Here is a 17918-nt window from a genome sequence, read left to right as displayed (position 1 = left end):
CTGCTGAACACCCTCAAACAGATTGATAAACTATCAAACTGATGGTTGAAAAATCAGGTGTCTGTTTCCATCTGGCGAATAGGACATGAGCTGAATTGGGAGGTGCTCGAGTATCCCTAATATCTTGTAGTGGAGCTTCCACATAATCATGGACTGTATGATTGTTTCTGGGTTTTTTTGATGATATAACATGCTTTTATAAAAATAATTTTGCTTCTAAAGATAGCTTATATCTAATTTTACATTATAGCATTGTTAGAGGAATAGCCCTGACCTGGATAGCCCAGGCTAGCCCGATCCCGTCAGATCTCAGAAGCTAAGCGGGGTCAGCCTTGGCTAGTATTTGGATGGGAGACCTCCAAGGAATACCAGGGCTGCGACACAGAGGCAGCCAATGGCAAACTGCTGAAACATCTCTTGCCTTAAAAACAAGTCTAGCTAGACACGTAGTGGTACATAATGCTAAAAGAGCTAGAAATTATGGCTGCCAGACAAACTTAGGATCTCCTGGCTATTCTACACATAATGCCATATGATAATTACTAATTATTATTAGAGAAATAGTAGTTATCACAGTAGCGTTATTATTAGTGGGATGACCTGTGAGAGTCACGGGGATGGGATTCCCCCCCCCCCCCCCGTTGATTTCTGGAAAGGTTTGTGCAAACCTGGGGGCTGATCCTCCTGTGTACTGGACCCCAGTGCGCATATTTAGTGATCCACATGCCAAGGTCCTGCTTCAGGACCAAAGAGTGATTAACACATGGAATTCACTGCCACAGGAGGTGGTGTTGGCTACAATCATGGATGGCTTCAAGAGGGAATTGGATAAACATATGGAGCAGAGGTCCATCAACGGCTATTAGCCACAAGGTATAGATGGGAACTCTCGAGCTTGGGCAAGTGGTGCACTGTATTCTTGGTGCTTGGTGTGGGGGGGCAACAGTGGGAGGGCTTCTAGTGTCCTGGCCCCACTGCTGGACCTGCTGATGGCACCTTGTAGTTTTGGCCACTGTGTGACAGAGTGTTGGACTGGATGGGCCACTGGCCTGATCCAACATTGGCTTATCTTATGTTTTTAATTAGGTAAAAAAGGTAAAGGTTCCCTTGCTCGAAAGCCACTCGAATCCGACTCTAGGGTTGCGGTGCTCATCTCCGTTTCAAAGCCAAAGAGTCAGCGCTGTCCGAAGACGTTTCTGTGGTCATGTGGCCGGCATGACTAAACACCAAGGCGCACGGAACGCTGAAACCTTCCCACCGAAGTGGTCCCTATTTATCTACTTGCTATTTCTTGCTTTCAAACTGCTAGGTTGGCAGGAGCTGGAACTAGAGACGGGAGCTCACTCCGTCATGCGGCACCCCTGGGTCTCGAACTGCTGAACTACTGACCTTCCACAGCCTACAGTTCAGCGTCTTAACCACTTGAGCCACAGCAGCTCAATTTTTAATTTTTAATTTTAATTTTATTTTTTAATTAGCTACATGATTAAACAGGTTTTTTTTCCAATTGTTCTCCAAGGAACTCATGGTGGTACGCATGGTCCTTCCTGCCTCCATTTTATCCTTACAATAATCCTGTGAATTACGCTAGGCTGAGAGAGTATAGCTAACCCAAGGTTATTCAGGGAGTTTCATGGTGAGCAGAGGTTTGAACTTGGGTCTCCTGAGCTCTAGTCTGACACTTTATGGCACCAGCTGTAATTTAATTATCCTAATTCAAAAGTTCTTGGCAGCTTCATGATTCTGCCAGATGCCAGATGCCTTGACTCTGGCATCAGCAAGTACCCGTGTCATGAAGTTGGGTGTATGCTGAAGCAAATAAATGCCAAGAGCTGTGGGGATCATTTTGCAAAGATTTGAGTGCCCAAACCTGTTTGAAATATGACAATGCAGTCCCTGGAATTGCGAGAATAAGGAAGGCTTCCATTGGAATGAATTATTCTTTCTTCCTGTATGTATTATAAAGTAAGATGGCATTTGGATTTCTGGTACTATGGGGGGAGTAAAGCTTTGTGACTTTTACTTGAACTGCATTTGGGTGTATCAGTCTGTCTGAACTGTTCATTTCCAGGTACCACAAACAGACCCCCCCCCCCCCCCCCAATAGCTACTTTCAGTTTGTTAAATTTGTAAGATGGTTGTATTTGGCTGTTGTGACGTATATTTGAAAGATGCTTCAGAGCAGTTTGAAGCAGAGTTGTATGGAATCTGCTCAATTATTAATTAAGAATGGCTGTTGAAAGCCAGCTAATGTTGCAAGATACAACAATTACTGTTCCTAATGCATATTCACTGTATGCCTTGTATTGACAGCAGTGTGATATATTCTGTCTTCATCCAGATGCTATTGTTTGACGCCATTTTCTTTATGTTTATGTTGCAAGAGACCCACCGCCCTGTGCAAGCCTGACTGTAGCCTGATTGAAGGTTGCAGGAGTTCAAAAGAACTCGACAGGACACAAGTCTGTAGAAAGCCGTCTGAAGCTGTCTCGCTTCAAGCGTATTTATTAAGAATTGTTCACTCATTTCCCATCCTTTATATCAACAATTACATAGTCATTAACATGAGCTACCACATTCAGGAATTTTGTTATGCCAACTTCGCACTTCCCTTATCTTCCCGGGCTCTCTGCCAAATGACTTCCTCTGCTTAGGAAGTCACCAGATGCTAACTAGTGCAATCAGCACACACACATACTTGGGTTCCCAATTTCCAGCCAGGAGAACAGTGAATTATCCGGGCTTGCCACGCAGATATTTTCACTGTTCCCACACCTGATGGTCCTTCTCAGTGGCTGTGTGAAAGATGTTAGAAGACAAACTTTATCAAGATGGTCAATCGATAAAAAATGGGGTTTTATGAAAATCAGACTGAATTAGATAAAATATGGCTAGGTACGGAAGAAAAGTTTATCAAAAAGGCCTATAATTTCTGGCTTGAATGTAAGATGCAAGACGAATGGGTAAAACCCTCAATGATTGCATGGGCTAGAGATATAGGACATAACTTGACTTTAGAACAATGGGAAAAGGTTTTGGGGGAAAATGTAAAATTTGTTAGATCAAGTGCCTACAAAGAGAACATTATTAAAATGTTTTACAGATGGCACATTTCCCTAGCAAGGTTAAATAAATATGACAAGAAAACTGGGAAGAATTGCTGGAAATGTAAATATAGTGATGGAACATTTTCACTCATGGTGGCTATGTAGTTAAGCTAAAAAATATTGGACTATGGTAAAAGAGATTATTGATGAGATACTGACTAAGACAATTCCACGATCACCAGAATGTTTTTTATTAAATTTTATCCCAGATACTTTTAAGAAAAATGAAATATACCTAGTGATGCAGATTCTTACAGCAGCCAGAATTTCTTATGCTAGTAGATGGAAAGATGAGGAAACTCCTACTAGAGAAGAAGTGATTTCTAAGATATTTGATGTGGCAGAGATGGAAAAAATAACTTTTGTTTTGCAAGAAAAAGGTTATGAAAATTTTGATAAATATTGGTTTAATGTTTATAGATGGTTAAAAGAGAGAAACTAGCTGATTTTAGCTGAATTTGACTGAAATCTATATGAAATATATATATAAATATACAAACATATTCAAATGTTATGGCAAATATGTAAATGACAGTGAAATTTATGTACTCTTTGAAAATATGGAACTTCTCTGCAACAAAATGTAGTATATTAAGATGGGGGGGGGAGAAGACAAACTTTGCATAATAAATCATTCTTTTCTGTGTTCTGTGGCCTTGACCAGTTCTCCTCCTCTAAGCTTCATCATTATGACATGATAAAATAGTATTAAAAAGCTAAACAGACCACTCGATCTCAGAATTTCCTTACTGAGTTTCTGCAAAATTAGGTGCTAGTACAGACGTAATTGAGTCAGTCTCTCAACCGCCACCTTGGGCAGATTTTTTGGAGAGTGTGGGATATAAATCTTTAAAAGAAATAAATAAAAGGAACTAAAATTCAGCCCTGATTTGTGTCCTGTAACCTTCCCCAGAGTGAATCTCTCTTTTCTCCTTAAATACAACTGAGGGGCTATAGTGTAATATGATAAATATTGATGCAGTGGTAACTGTATTTAGGGCAGGTTCACTTAACAGTGTATTTTGATACTTATCACTATGATCTCTGTTTGGCAACCTAAAAAAATGCACCCATGATTATTATTGCACCTGAATCCTCTCATCCCCTTTCCCACTCTTTTTTCATGCATTTCTGCTGACCTATAACCTTTTTTTCCTCCTAGAAGAATGGTATTAATAGATACAGGAGCCTATGAAACTTGTCCTCTGGAGTCAGGAGTCAGCTTGACTTGGTTGCAGTCTGACTTTGTGAAAAAGACCTACTATCTTGTTTGACACAGTGAGCCATTTGATGTACAGAGAAACCCAGGATACAAGTGCTGTCCATAGACACAATATCTTCACATATCAATTCTAAACATTGTAAATCAGATCAGATTAGTTCTCCATCCTCTGTAGTAGTCTAGAAATATGTCTGTTATTATATACTTAAATATAACTCCTATTAAAGTGGGATTATATCTCATCTCTGGAAATGTGTGTTCCTGAATCCACCTTTTCCAAGATAACACGATCAGAATGATGGGCACTTACGGGGAAGACTTGGTGGAAGAGAAGGGTGCTTAATTCCTACACCTACTGATTATCCTCTATGAAAACCCCACAGTGCAATGTCATGCCACCTAGGCTTGTTTCTGGTTTCCAAAGCCCTATTGAGGAAAACACAATTTGAAAGAGAGGTGTTTGCAAGACAGAATTAAGCACCCACTTCCCACCTACTAGCCTGTTTTCCCCCTCCTCCATGTTTGCCTTATGAATAGAGCATAGGGTTGGGAACTCCTTGGTTTCCTTGTAATGTGTATTTGTGCACTAATGTGAGGAAGAGAATTTTCCAGAATGTGATTGTCATGAGAAAATGTGGCTGCATGTGTCTGTGAATGCGTTCACCCGTGCCACCCACATTCTCCTTTGGTTCGTGTGTCCCCTGAGTGTTGCCTCCTTACCAAAGGCGAATGGTGCAAGTTTGGAAACCACTAAGCGCTGGCAGAGACACTCAACCAAGGGTCTCTTCTTACAATAAAACTTACCTTTATTAAGAAAAACATCCCAAGGTTTGCCAGGCAAGGTGGCTAGCAAGACACTATGACAGTTGCCAACAACTGTACAGTCCTATTTAGTGAAAACACAGAAAATAAAACATGCAAGTAAAGTTTTACCCCCCCCCCCAAGCATGCAGAAAACGAAAGGCCTTTCGGGCTGACTCCAAAAGTCTCAGGAGAGTAAAACCGCTCCTGATCCTTCAAGAGCCAGCGAAGGTCTGTTGACACTGACTGGCATTTATACCAAATGATCAAAAGGGGTCCACCAATAATTAAATTACAATTGTAAATTAATGTTTTGAAGTTGAGATTATTTTACAGGAGATTGCTTCCTTGCATCTCACACTCCAAAAGTTACATTTTGCTTACAGGACCAGCACAGTATCATTGTTTTCTTTCCTGGTGTTCCCAATATTGAAGATAAACTATTCTTTGATGTTATCTCTGAGATGGAAGTGGGGAGTGTGAATCTCTGTATCTCAGGAGTCACTTTGCCTTCCGGATTGAGGTCTGTCACCTCAATGGCCAAATGGCCTTTCCTGCCAGATGCATTTTATTGCCTAGGAAATTGAGTTTCACACCTATGGGAATTTACATTTATTCGGATCCTGGGAATGGAATGGGTAAACCTTTGAGTACGTGACTGAGAGGAATGCTCTGCCTGGAACAAAGGGTTTGCAAAGCGTCATGGGGTTTGGTTCAGTGAAGCAGGCCAAGCCTGTTTGCTTTTTTGCTAGCAAAGACAGAGACAGATACATGGATTTTATAAACTATTTGGTTCAATATTTCTAAAATTTCTTACCACAGAGATAAAGCCAGATTAATTTACTGAAAATGAACATTATTTTTTTGTCTCGAGGATCAACAGGAAGCAGTCCAGGACTCATATACTGCTTGGCTTTGGTCAGGTGATGACAGTAGTTTTCAACTTGTATTCTGAGGAAACCTGGAAGTTCTTTGGAAGGTCAGGAGGAGCTCCTCAGTGAGTATATTAGCAATGACAAATGCTCCTAAAAGACAACTTTTTCAGTGTTACCAGTCTTCCCCTACATTAAGTGTCCTCAAGGAAGTTTGGGCATTTTCTAAGTGTAGGGTTGGATTCCTTGGTAAAGCTTTCCGTCATTAGAATGAGACTTTCTTTTCTCTGCCCTTCCATGGCAGCTCAAAATGAGCCCAAAAACAATGCTCCTAGAGGGCAGGGAATGTCCAGGAATTGCATTAAATTGAAACCAGAGAGAAGGAGGAATTGGTGAAAATCATCTTTCGCCTTTTCATTAGCAGATCATTCACATGGAATTCAACCTCTGGATGTTGACCCCTGTACAATGCACCCCAGAATTCTCTGTAATGCGCTGGAATTCTGTGGTAGCCACCATGCACAAGTTCTTCCACAAACAAAGCAATGTCACACATGTTGTGTGAAGGTAGCACGATTCAGGAACAGTATCCTAGAATGGCCTTCATATTTTTGTGCTTTAGGAGGGTTCTATAAAATTCACACATGGGAAGTATAGCCATGCCACAGTCCTCAGGTCACTTAAGCCACATCAGTCCTTCCCCTGATTTCAACTTTCAGCTATTGTTCACATCAGTACTTCCCCTGATTTCAACTTTCAGCTATTGTTCATAGAAGCTTGAGGATGGAAGATATGAGCTGCTTCTTGCATTGCATATTTGAGGAGCATTTCCAGTAGTAACACTCACTACATGATAAAATGGTCTTGAAAAGAGAGAGGCTGTACTATGACATTCTCCTGATAAATGCATTGTTCTGTATTAGAACTGCTGCCTATTTTACTTGCAAGGCCAGCTAGACGAGCAAGGATTAGTAGTGAGATGATGTTGCCAGGAGGAAAGGTTTAGATTTTTTAAGCCCTGGGGAACATTTCAGGAACGGGATCCTGTACAAAAGAGACACTTATTTCAGCCAAAATGGAACCTGGCTGCTGGTGGTTAAGTTAAAAAAAGTTGCACAGGAGGGTTTTAACTTAACTGCTGGATGGTCAGGAGGCAGACTCTGGGGATTATCCATATGAACACATGAAGCTGCCTTAAACTAGCTCCGTACACAAGTTACAGTGAACACATGTACAACAGTTTACACTTGTTTTTTCTTTATACACGCATTGAGTAATTCTCATGTTACATTCAGTGCATGCACAGTGAATATGCAATTTAAATACCACATTTATCCAGGCACTGTTCCCCGGTTTTATTTTTCAAGTGAATGTGTGTTGGCTCTATCTTACAAACAGATGTATGCACATACATGTAGGATGTATCTGTGTTCACTGTAATGTGTCTACATGCTTACTGAATCAGATCATTAGTCTATCAAAGTCTGTATCTCCTCTGACTGGGAGTGGCTCTCCAGGGTTTTAGCCTTTTAGGGCAGAGGTCTTCCACATCACCTACTAACTGATCCTTTTAAGTGGAGATCCTGATGGTTTAGCCTGGGACCTTCTCTGGCAATGCAGATGCTCAAGCACTGAGCCACATCGCCTACCCTGGCCCTATCCAGTTCAGAACAGCTCATTCTAAAGGGATGATAGTATGAATATTCTGGGTCATCTAACTGGGAACAGACTAGAACTTGTTATTGAGAATATGACAGGAAATGATAGTACTGTAAAGCAGGCCAAAGGATTGTAGGGCAACAAGACAGATGTTTACATGCAAATGTCAGAAGCCTCTAAGCCAGGATGGGGGAGGGGGGAGTGCTTGATGCTAAATGAGAATGTAGATGTAGTCAAAATTTCAGAAATCTTGTGAAATGGGGGGAATCATGAGGATACAGTAATCTTTCCCTGTCTGTGCATGTATGGGGCTGATGCTGTTCTTTGTGTCAGAAAAACAGCATCCGGTAAGCTAGAAAAAATGAGATGAATAAACTCCCTGGCAGAATTGTTATGGGTGGAAATACCAAGCACAAAAGAAGTTTAGCATTTTTGTAAATTGAAAGTTTCCCCAAAAGTCCAGCATGGTCTTGTTTGATTTCAGAAGAAGAGTCTTCTCAGAGGTGAGGGCAATAGTTTAAAGGGAGAGTTTATTCAAAGTACCTGTGGATACTAGTTTGATTAACCAAAAAATTCAAGGAAGCCATAAAAGGGAAGGTGGTTTCCCTTAAAAAGTAGAAGAGCCCAAAACATGGCATATATGGAGCACAGGCTCTGGCAAAAAAAATCTTAGCTTATGGTGTGTGTGTGTGTGTGTGTTTGTGTGTGATATGTACTGTCAAGTTGCTTCTGACTTACGACGACCCTATGAATTAACAACCTCCAGAATGTCCTATCATTAACAGTCTTGCTCAGGTCTTGCAAACTGAAGGCTGTGGCTTCCTTTATTGAGTCAATCCATCTTGTACTGGGTCTTCCTCTTTTCCTGTTGCCTTCTAGTTTTGCTAGCATTATTGTCTTTTCCAGTGACTCTTGCCTTCTCGTAACGTGCCCAGCATATGAAAGCCTCAGTTTAATCATTTTATCTTCTAGGTAGAGTTCAGGCTTGAGTTGATCTAGAACACACTTATTTGTCTTTTTGGTGGTCCTTGGTATCCTTACACTTAAGACTCTTTTCTAGTTCCTTCATGGCTGCTCTTCCCAATCTCACTCTCTTTCTGATTTCTTGGATGCAGTCTCTGTTTTGTTTAGTGACTTTTCAAGGAATAGAAAATGTTGAACAATTTTAATTTCTTCACCGTCAGCTTTAAAGTTGTGTAATTCTTCGGTAGTCATTATTCTTGTCTTCTTGTTCAGCTGTAATCCTGCTTTGGCACATTCCGCTTTAACCTTCATCAGGAGTCATTTCAAGTCTTCATTGTTTTCTGCCAGTAATGTGGTGGCATCTGCACATCTCAAATGGTTAATGTTCCTTCCACCAGGGGCTATTCCGCATGGGCTTTTCCCTTCTTTATTTTACCAACAATGCAGCTCAAAACCACATTCAAATACCCCAGAGCAACGCTGTACTGTCTGTACTGAATGGCCATAAATCTATGCAGAAGGTATCATAAAACCTGATGATCAAAGAAAGTGAAAGCAGCCTGCCGTGTAGAGGTTACCATAAAACCCAATTGTCAGACTCCTGGTCAAGAGACTCCCAACAACACTCTCTTTGGCAGTGATTTGTTTATTGAGATATCAGCATGATCCAGGCTAGTACAGTACCGTGTCAGAACTGAGGTTCAGATGGGAAAATCCAAAGATATAGATAGTTCAAACTAAGGCCCCTTTAAGTGAACCAATCACACAGCCAGCCTGCCTAGCTCTTGCATTCACTACCTCCCTCTTGGGAATATACGATTCCATTATCTGCAATAGCAAGCTGGCACAGCTTCATTCTCAAGGATGTTCCTCTAGGAGGAAGGTATCTTAAGGAAGAGTTACGATGCCTACAAGAGCGGTTCACACACTCAGCCATTCACATCCTGTAAGAATTTCTCTCCCCCCTGTGACTATGGCAAACTAAGCAGAGTTTGACACCAGTGTTCAAAGAAAGTGAAAGTGGCATGCAGTGTAGAGGGTACCATAAAATCCAATGATCAAAGAAAGTGAAAGCGGCAATGCAGAGGGGAATCTCTGTTCCAATGTGGCTTTAGCAAAACAACGGAGGGAAAAGCCACTGCAAAATCACCCCAGTTTTCACTCCACTTTCATTTAGATCTATGCTTATGATATATTCTGCATATAGATTGAAGAGGTAGGGATAAAACACATCCTTGTCTGATACCTTTGCCAATTGGAAACCATTATGTTTCTCAGTATTTATTTATTTATTTGATTTTTACCCCACCCTCCCCGCCGGAGCAGGCTCAGGGCGGCTTACATAAGAACCATAGATAAAACAACAGTATAAACAGTATAAATATTGACTGCCACCCCATAGGATCTTATAAACGTCCTATAGGATGGTAGGGATAAAACACATCCTTGTCTGATACCTTTGCCAATTGGAAACCATTATGTTTCTCAGTATTTATTTATTTATTTGATTTTTACCCCACCCTCCCCGCCGGAGCAGGCTCAGGGCGGCTTACATAAGAACCATAGATAAAACAACAGTATAAACAGTATAAATATTGACTGCCACCCCATAGGATCTTATAAACGTCCTATAGGATGCTCTTGATGCTTCATCGCGGGCACACCGCCACCGTCTCTCTAGCCGTCTTAGCTCTTGCTTCATCAGCCGCAACCCCTGGGTATACCAGGGGGCAAGCCTAGAAAACAGGCTCAGAGGGCACCGGGAAGCGATCACATCGATGGCTGTGGAGAGTCGGCTATGCCAGTCCTCCACAAGCTCATCTAATGAGCCGCCAGGGGGCATCGGATCCCGCAGAGCCATTTGAAGCCGTACGGGGTCCATTTGGCTCCGCGGGCGAGCTAAAATCTGCTCGCCGCCTAAACAGGGTTGGGGTGGAACATTCAGACGAGCTTTCAGGGCATAGTGGTCCGACCATGGTACTGCCTTTGCAGTAATCCAGTCCACTGTAATCCCCGCAGCGAAGATCAAGTCGAGCGTGTGCCCGGCCTGGTGTGTGGGGATCGATATGAATTGGGAGAGTCCCAGTGCCGTCATGGAGGATACCAGGTCCGCAGCCCGGCTGGAGGCCGCGTCATCGGCATGGACGTTGAAGTCACCCAGGACTATAAGCCTAGGGTGCTCCAGCGCCCAGCCTAATACGGCCTCCAGCAGGGACGACAGGCCACTAGCCTGTGCGTTAGACAGTTGGTACACCAGCAAGATAGCCAAACTCTCCTCGGTCCCCAGCACCAGGCCGACACACTCCATGCCCGTGATCTCCATCGCGGGGAGCACCCTGAAAGAGCCTCCAGAATGAACATTGCCACCCCCCCGCCCCTTAGTCTGTGATTGGTGTAGGACTGAAAACCCAGGTGGGGCAAGTAGGGAGAGAGCTACAGTCTCCCCCTCCCACACCCAGGTCTCAGTCATACACGCCAGGTCCACTTGTTGTTCTGTGACGAAGTCCTGAAGGACTGTCGTCTTATTATTGATGGACCTGGCATTGCACAACACCAATGACGGAGAGGGGTTCTTCATCCTAGCCCCACTGCTGACCTCCCTCGAGATGGGTCGTAGACTGGAAGGGCTTGGAGCCAATCTTCTTCTCGGGGCCCTTCCCTTGATCTTTTGCCTAGTCCCACCGCTAAACTTTCCCCTCCCCAAGAGCACAGGAATCTGCTGTTCCAGCATTGCTGCACCCGCCAATTTTTGCTATAGCCACAGACTACTGGTACTAGCTGAGCAGGGCAGTTCCGCCACCCAGAGCTGAAACAGCAATATCAAGTCCACTTACTCTTTACCCTACCCAGATATCTAACTTCCTCTGGTACAAAAGCAAGCCTAATGGCTCTCTAATATACTATATGTTAACTAACTACTAACAAATACTAATACCAGGGAACCCACCATCCCTCAACCTCCAAAACTAAGCTTCCTGGAAGCAGTTACTAACAACATTCATCTATCTTAACCATTCACAGAATGGTTATTCTGATACCAATAACCATGTACCTAATTTTCCCCTTAGAGGATGCTTATACGTTCCAGGAGTTGGTGGTGTCACTATCAGAATCAAAATAGATAGGGTATCAGAACCTAGCTTCCTTGACTTTCCTTGACTTTCTGAGAATTTCCTGACCCCAGAGACAGAGAGAAGGGGAAGGATTTGGGTTGGCACATCGGGTCAGTTCTAGTCAGTTCTAGTTTGACCTGCATTACATCCATGGTAGTCCTACATGATAGGTAAGTCAGTAGGTACATTAGCAGCTAGAGGTCCAAGAACGATATATACCTCTGGTTTACTAATGGTTGGGGCTGCTCAACAATACCCAGGGGCCAATATCTGAAGCCAGAATATATTCCTTATTTGTCTGGGTGTACACTGTACATTGAATTATAAGTATTGAATTAAAAATTATGATTCAGTTTTGTATGCCTCATACCAGATTCTTATATGTTTGGAAGGTTTAACATTTTGGGTTTGAAGTTCAATAAGTAAGAGGGTTTTGGTTTTTTAAAAAAATAACTGTCTCTCTTTCTTGATACAATCAGGATCGCTGCCAGTTTCTCTCTCCCCAATGATCACAGTAGGTGTGGGAGTCCATTAAAAGGTCCCTGCCCTCTTAGTTTCCTCAATACCTAACAGTAGCCTCTTGTCCAGAGTATAGGTTGTGCATCAAAGCAATCAGATGTTGTGGCACACCCATTTCTTCATGATCTACACAGTCAGAAGCTTTGCTGTAATCTATGAAACACAATCTGATTCTTTTCCCTGAAATTATCTTGTATGCTCCAGCTTATGGTACGCTAACTAAAATGACTAGCTGAGGGGCATGATGCTAAAAATATTAAAAGAAACAATAAGAATGTCTTTGCATCAAAAGAAGAAACCCAGCTAAGAGGGTGGTTGGGCCATTGGTTGACAAGACAGTAAAACTATAATTCAAGGAGAAACTGAATTTTTTGGGGGGTTGGTCTACTTCTGGTTCCCAAAGTGGGCAATACAGCCCCCTGAGGGTCCTGGAACAATCCAGGTGGGTGGTCGGAGCCTTGGGTGCAATTGGGGTGTGTGAATACAAATAAGGGGGGGTGTGGAAGCATAAAGAAAGAAGAGTCCAGAACCTATCTAAAGCAGCCTTTTGGTGGGCCAAAATAGGGTTGGAGCCGATCAGTTTGTTTGCTGTTGACAAAGAATATGCTGGGTATTGTGGGACCTGCGTGGACAAAAGTCCTGTGGAACACAGGCTGCATTGATAGGCAAGGACTGATTGAAAAAGCTGCCTAGATCTAACCCATAAGATGGTTACCCATATTAGAACCATGACTCAGGAAGAATGTTTCAACAACTTAGTAACTACGAATCACAAGAAATGCTATTCTAGAACTAATTTACAAATTTAAAGCGGTCCAACTGAAGGCTCTTAACTCAATATGAACTTCTTGCTCTCCTAACAATAACATTGAACTTGTTGCTAAAATTGGCTTACCTGCCTGTGAACAGAAAAGCAGTAAAGGTGTAACACTGATTTTTTTTTTAAGGGATGTAAAGGGACCTGAGAAATTACAGTCCGGGTAAACTAACATAATTCTAGGTAAATAGGGAGAGACAATTGTTAAAAACAGAATTCTTAAGCATAAAGAGGACCAAGATCTTCTGACTATGGCTGCGATCACACGGGCAGTTTGGCCCAGCACAGCCACTCCTCCCCTCCGGATCAAATGGGTGCAGTCAGACAGCCACATCTGTCAGGCATTCCCCAGCCATACTTATCCTGTCATAGAATGACTTGGAGCCAGGTTAAAAAGGCACCACATCACAAGTGGTGTTTTTGGTTCCCCATGCAGTCATTGTGCATGGCCGGATGTCTGAATGCAGGGGAGCGTGCACAGAACGGATTTGGCAGTCTGAACCTGCAGATCCTTTCTGCTGCCGGGGACGCATTTTTTTAAAAAACTGCCTATATGCACATGTACATGCATGCACAGTTATGCGCACACATGAATTTTGAAAAATATGGCAGCTCGCTCTGTGGCTGAGGCGCTACAATAATGTGGATGCTTTACCATGGAATGTCTCCATGGGTAACCCTCAGCAGGGTGTGCTGTGTGGCTGATATGCCCCGCAACACTTTCAACCATTTCAATTAGAGGCGGCACCATATCACGCCAAGCTGCCAGTGTGACTATGGCTCTGCATGTCTTCTGGGAATAGAAGTTTTCCCTGTACCTTCAGATAGAGGTAATTTGGAGAAATTAATGTAGGATACGTCCATCTATGGCTAGATGTGACTTCCGCGTTCAGAATGTATGTACCTCTGAATGCTGGTTGCTGAGGACAGCAACAGGATGAGGTTTTGGCCCCTGTGCTCTTGCTATGGGTCTTCTGGGCATTTGGTTAGCCATTGTGGGAAACAGGACGCTGGAGTAGAGGGACCATTGGTCCAGTCTGTCTTCTTTATGTATTTATACATGTATACTATGCAGTCTCAACCAGAGCTCCTGAGACAATAGGGCCCCTGCCATACGGCAGGGGAAAAGCCTCTTAAGGCGCGGCTTTTAAAAGCCGCGCCAACGTTGAGGCGCCACGGCGGGATCCCACGGATCCCCTGGCCGCCGCATGCGCAGTTCGGATCCGGGCCGGGGTTGAGCCGGCGCAAGGAAGAACCGGCGATCAAACGCCCCGGTTGCCGCGCCGCTTCCCTTTAAACCACCTAGGTAGGTGGTTCAGTTTGCGGCGCCGTTTCCTGGGAATGGGACAGTTCGGCCACGGAAGCAAGACGCTTCCCAGATGTTGTGGTGTGATCGCGCCGGTTTGATCCGGCCCCGAACTGTCCCGCTCCCGGACCAAATCGCTGCGTGTGAACGGGACCTATATGTTTCAAATGAAAAGACAGTTAATATAAAAAAGAGGGACAAAATATTCCAGGTCAGAAGTGTTCCTGCCAGTATATCTGGCCAGAAGTATTCCTGCAAGATCACCACTGAACTGGATGAGAGTTGCACGTGTACTTAGCTTGCATTCCATTTAGTAGGGCTTGTGTAGGAGCATTTCCTGGTGGATTGTGTCCTCTGTGTCAATCAGTGTGGTTTGAGGTGAGCAGCTTCCAAAATAGATCCTTTAACAGCACCACATTTCTTCAATAGAGGATTTGTTTGTGTGTGTGTGTTTTTTTACAAAGATACTCTCAGCTTTACACATGTGCTTTAATGATAAATAAGCAGGAAACCATTAGACAATTGTCCCTCCCCCCCTCAGCTGTCTCAAGACACACAAACTGAAAACCTGAGCATGGCCTTACAAATGAGCTCATTAAAATTGTAAAAGGAAGAAGTACAGTGTGACTGTAATAGTCCCAGGAGAAAGGGGAAAGGGAGAATGCGAGAAAGTACTTGATGATTGCAAGTACCCATATGACCGTTGGCAGGAGCTTTCCCTGGAGGACTGGATAATTTCAATCTTAAAAAGAGAACCATTGATTTATAAAGCACCAAGCACTTTACGTCTCAGATGGGGCCTTCCTAGTGGCCTTCCACTGATGACAATAGAAGTCTGGATGGAATGAATGATTTCTGTTGTCTTTAGGGTAGCTCATACAGCACCAGGCTCAGTTTTTCTTGATTGCCTGTTTTGCTTCTGTGCCAACCCACTCATTACAAAGGAAATTTAATGTTTTCTGATTTGTGGGTTTAACCCCAGCACCATAGCCTCGATCCATTTCTCCTCCCCAGCATTTTTTTTTATTTTATTTTTTTTGCAGCTCAGTGACATGTCTGGGAATGTGAGCATAGATCCCAAGGGACTTGCAGGGTTGGCCCTGAAGACTCCAAAGATTCCTCTGGATGAATGTTCATGCTTGGTTATATCACAATTGCACACAGTCTAAAACTTTTGGACAGCAAAATGCATAGGGACTCAGAGTGAAGGAAAGTCAAATGGTCCATACCAGGCTCCCGCCAAATTTTGTTCCCCCAGCAAATCCTGTTTCCCCAACTCTAGCCTTACTTTTTAAAAATGATTCGCTTGTATTGTTTTTACTTTATGAGCCACCTCAAGTATGCTTCTGGAAAGGTGGCTTGTGGTATTCTTCTCCTGCTCCTTTGGTTAGGTTTTGGAACAGTGGAGTTGATGTTCTTGCTAGATAGTCTCTTTATCAGTGAATTCTCAGCAGATGTTTATATGGGGTGAGGGATGGAGAAAGAAATGTGAATAGTGGACTAAAAGTCTGTAAATACATCACTTGCCTTTCACAGGTTTTTAAACCACTGTTCACATTTCCCTCTTTATGTGTCTTGACCGTCTATATTCTACCATGCATTGGATGAAGTGGGAACTAGCACAGGACATTTTACCCTTCACTAAGTCTATTAGCTTTCTAGGTGTCAAAAATTCCTTTTGAGCTGAGATGCAAGAAGGTGACAATACCTTTTGGGTTGAGATGCCACAGGGTTGACATAGCTCATGGGTGTTTGTTAGATGTTTGTCTATTTATTTATTTATTTTCCGCATTTATATCCCACCCATTCCGTAAACGGGCTCAGGGCGGGTCGCAGCATTTCAATAAATACCATAAAATTTAAAACACATTCAAACATATAAAAACAGTAGTCATGCTTGCCATAGGGAGAATCCGGTCCATTAATGGAACTAAGTATGGTCAGATCTTCGATGTGGTCTCTGTGCTTCACACCCATGGGATTCAGTGCGCATGCGCTGGATTGATCGGTGCTGTAGCAAGCTCTATTTTAATGGATTTTTGCGCCCAGTCCCTCCGGGCATGCACAGGAACCCCACCGCGCATGCCCAGAGGGGTGGGCGCGTACATCCCACCAGTTCCTTTCTTACCACCACGTTGGAAAGACCTCTTTCATCGTCGGTCTGATTGGTTCACTGATAGCTTTTTGGAAAAACCTTCTCAGCTCTTGGAAATTCTTTCCACACCTTCTTCTTTTCCTTTTTGGTTCTTGTTCTTAAAAAAAATGACTTTGTTTTATCTGAGGGGAATTTACCTCAGGCCTTTCCCCCCCCCCAACCGTCATCTCTACTCCACTTCTTATGGAGAAGAAGTGGGGATTTTTTAAAAGGTGTAAACGCTGTGGAAGCAAACTTGCTCCTCCGGACCAGCATATACTTTGTATTTTTTGCCTCGGAGAGTCACATAAACCGGAGTCCTGCCGACATTGCGCTCGCTTCTCCAACCAAATGAGAAAAAACCACGTGGCGCGTCTTAAAGTAGCGCTGCTGGAATTGGCTCTTGCTCCCGCCACACCAATGGAGGAGAGACCGTCGACAGCTCCGACACCGAGGCCCGCCTCCGATGTCAACCGCCCAACACCGAAGCTCCCAACATCGAAGGCACGATTGTCCACTTCCCCGCCTGTTAAGAAGAAGGCTAAGGCAAGTATGGAAGCCAAGTCCGCGAAGAAGGGCACTTCCAAGTCCCTCAAGGCAGCTAAGACGGGGAAGGCGGCGGTACAAGCACTGGGTGATGCCCCTGTAGTGCTCCCCACTCCACCGGCAGTATCGATATCGGAGGCCCAAGTTCCCCCACGGATACCGACCATCCACGTATTGGATTCCCCCGTCCAACAAACGGAGCATCCTTACTCCGACATCGAAATGGTAGAGCTCCTAAGCCATCAGATAGATGCAGAGCATTCTCCGTCTCCTTCTCTGTCGTCAACAGTATCGGAAACTCCCGACATCGATCCATGTCGGCACCGATACACCTCATGTGGCACGCAGCATCACCCTCCACGTCTCCACAGTCAATCTGTCGATGTCGACAACCGAGATTACCGAGACACTGCCCACAGACAAGCGGCTGCTTTGTCTCCCAGATGTCCACGGTCCAGAAGTCGTTCCCCAAGAGTCTTCCCCCCCCGATGTCATGGGATCAACGATCTATGGGGCATATCCACCTTCCCTGCCGTGGTTAACGCCTGCTGACTATGCTGATTGGGATCACTATTCCACCCAATCCACTCATAGGTCGAGATCCCCTCATAGATCAAGACCTTCAGCATCTCTGTCACGTCCTCCTGCGGTCGATCCGTCCCACCATAATTTGGAAACAAGTTGTCCTCTCAACCCTCCGGTCACTCCACTTCCTGGTGCTCCTGTTGTCCAATCGAAACCACTGACCTGTCAGCAGGACACATCTGTCCAAATTCAACAGCAAGACTACTCTGACTTTGCATAAGAGGACAGATATGGAGGCTTCTGAGGCTCACACTTCTCCTGACCATAAGTCTCC

The sequence above is a fragment of the Gekko japonicus genome, unplaced genomic scaffold (assembly GCF_001447785.1).
Source record: "Gekko japonicus isolate JY-2015 unplaced genomic scaffold, Gekko_japonicus_V1.1 scaffold600, whole genome shotgun sequence".
NCBI lineage: Eukaryota > Metazoa > Chordata > Lepidosauria > Squamata > Gekkonidae > Gekko > Gekko japonicus.
This window is presented reverse-complemented; position numbering follows the sequence as displayed.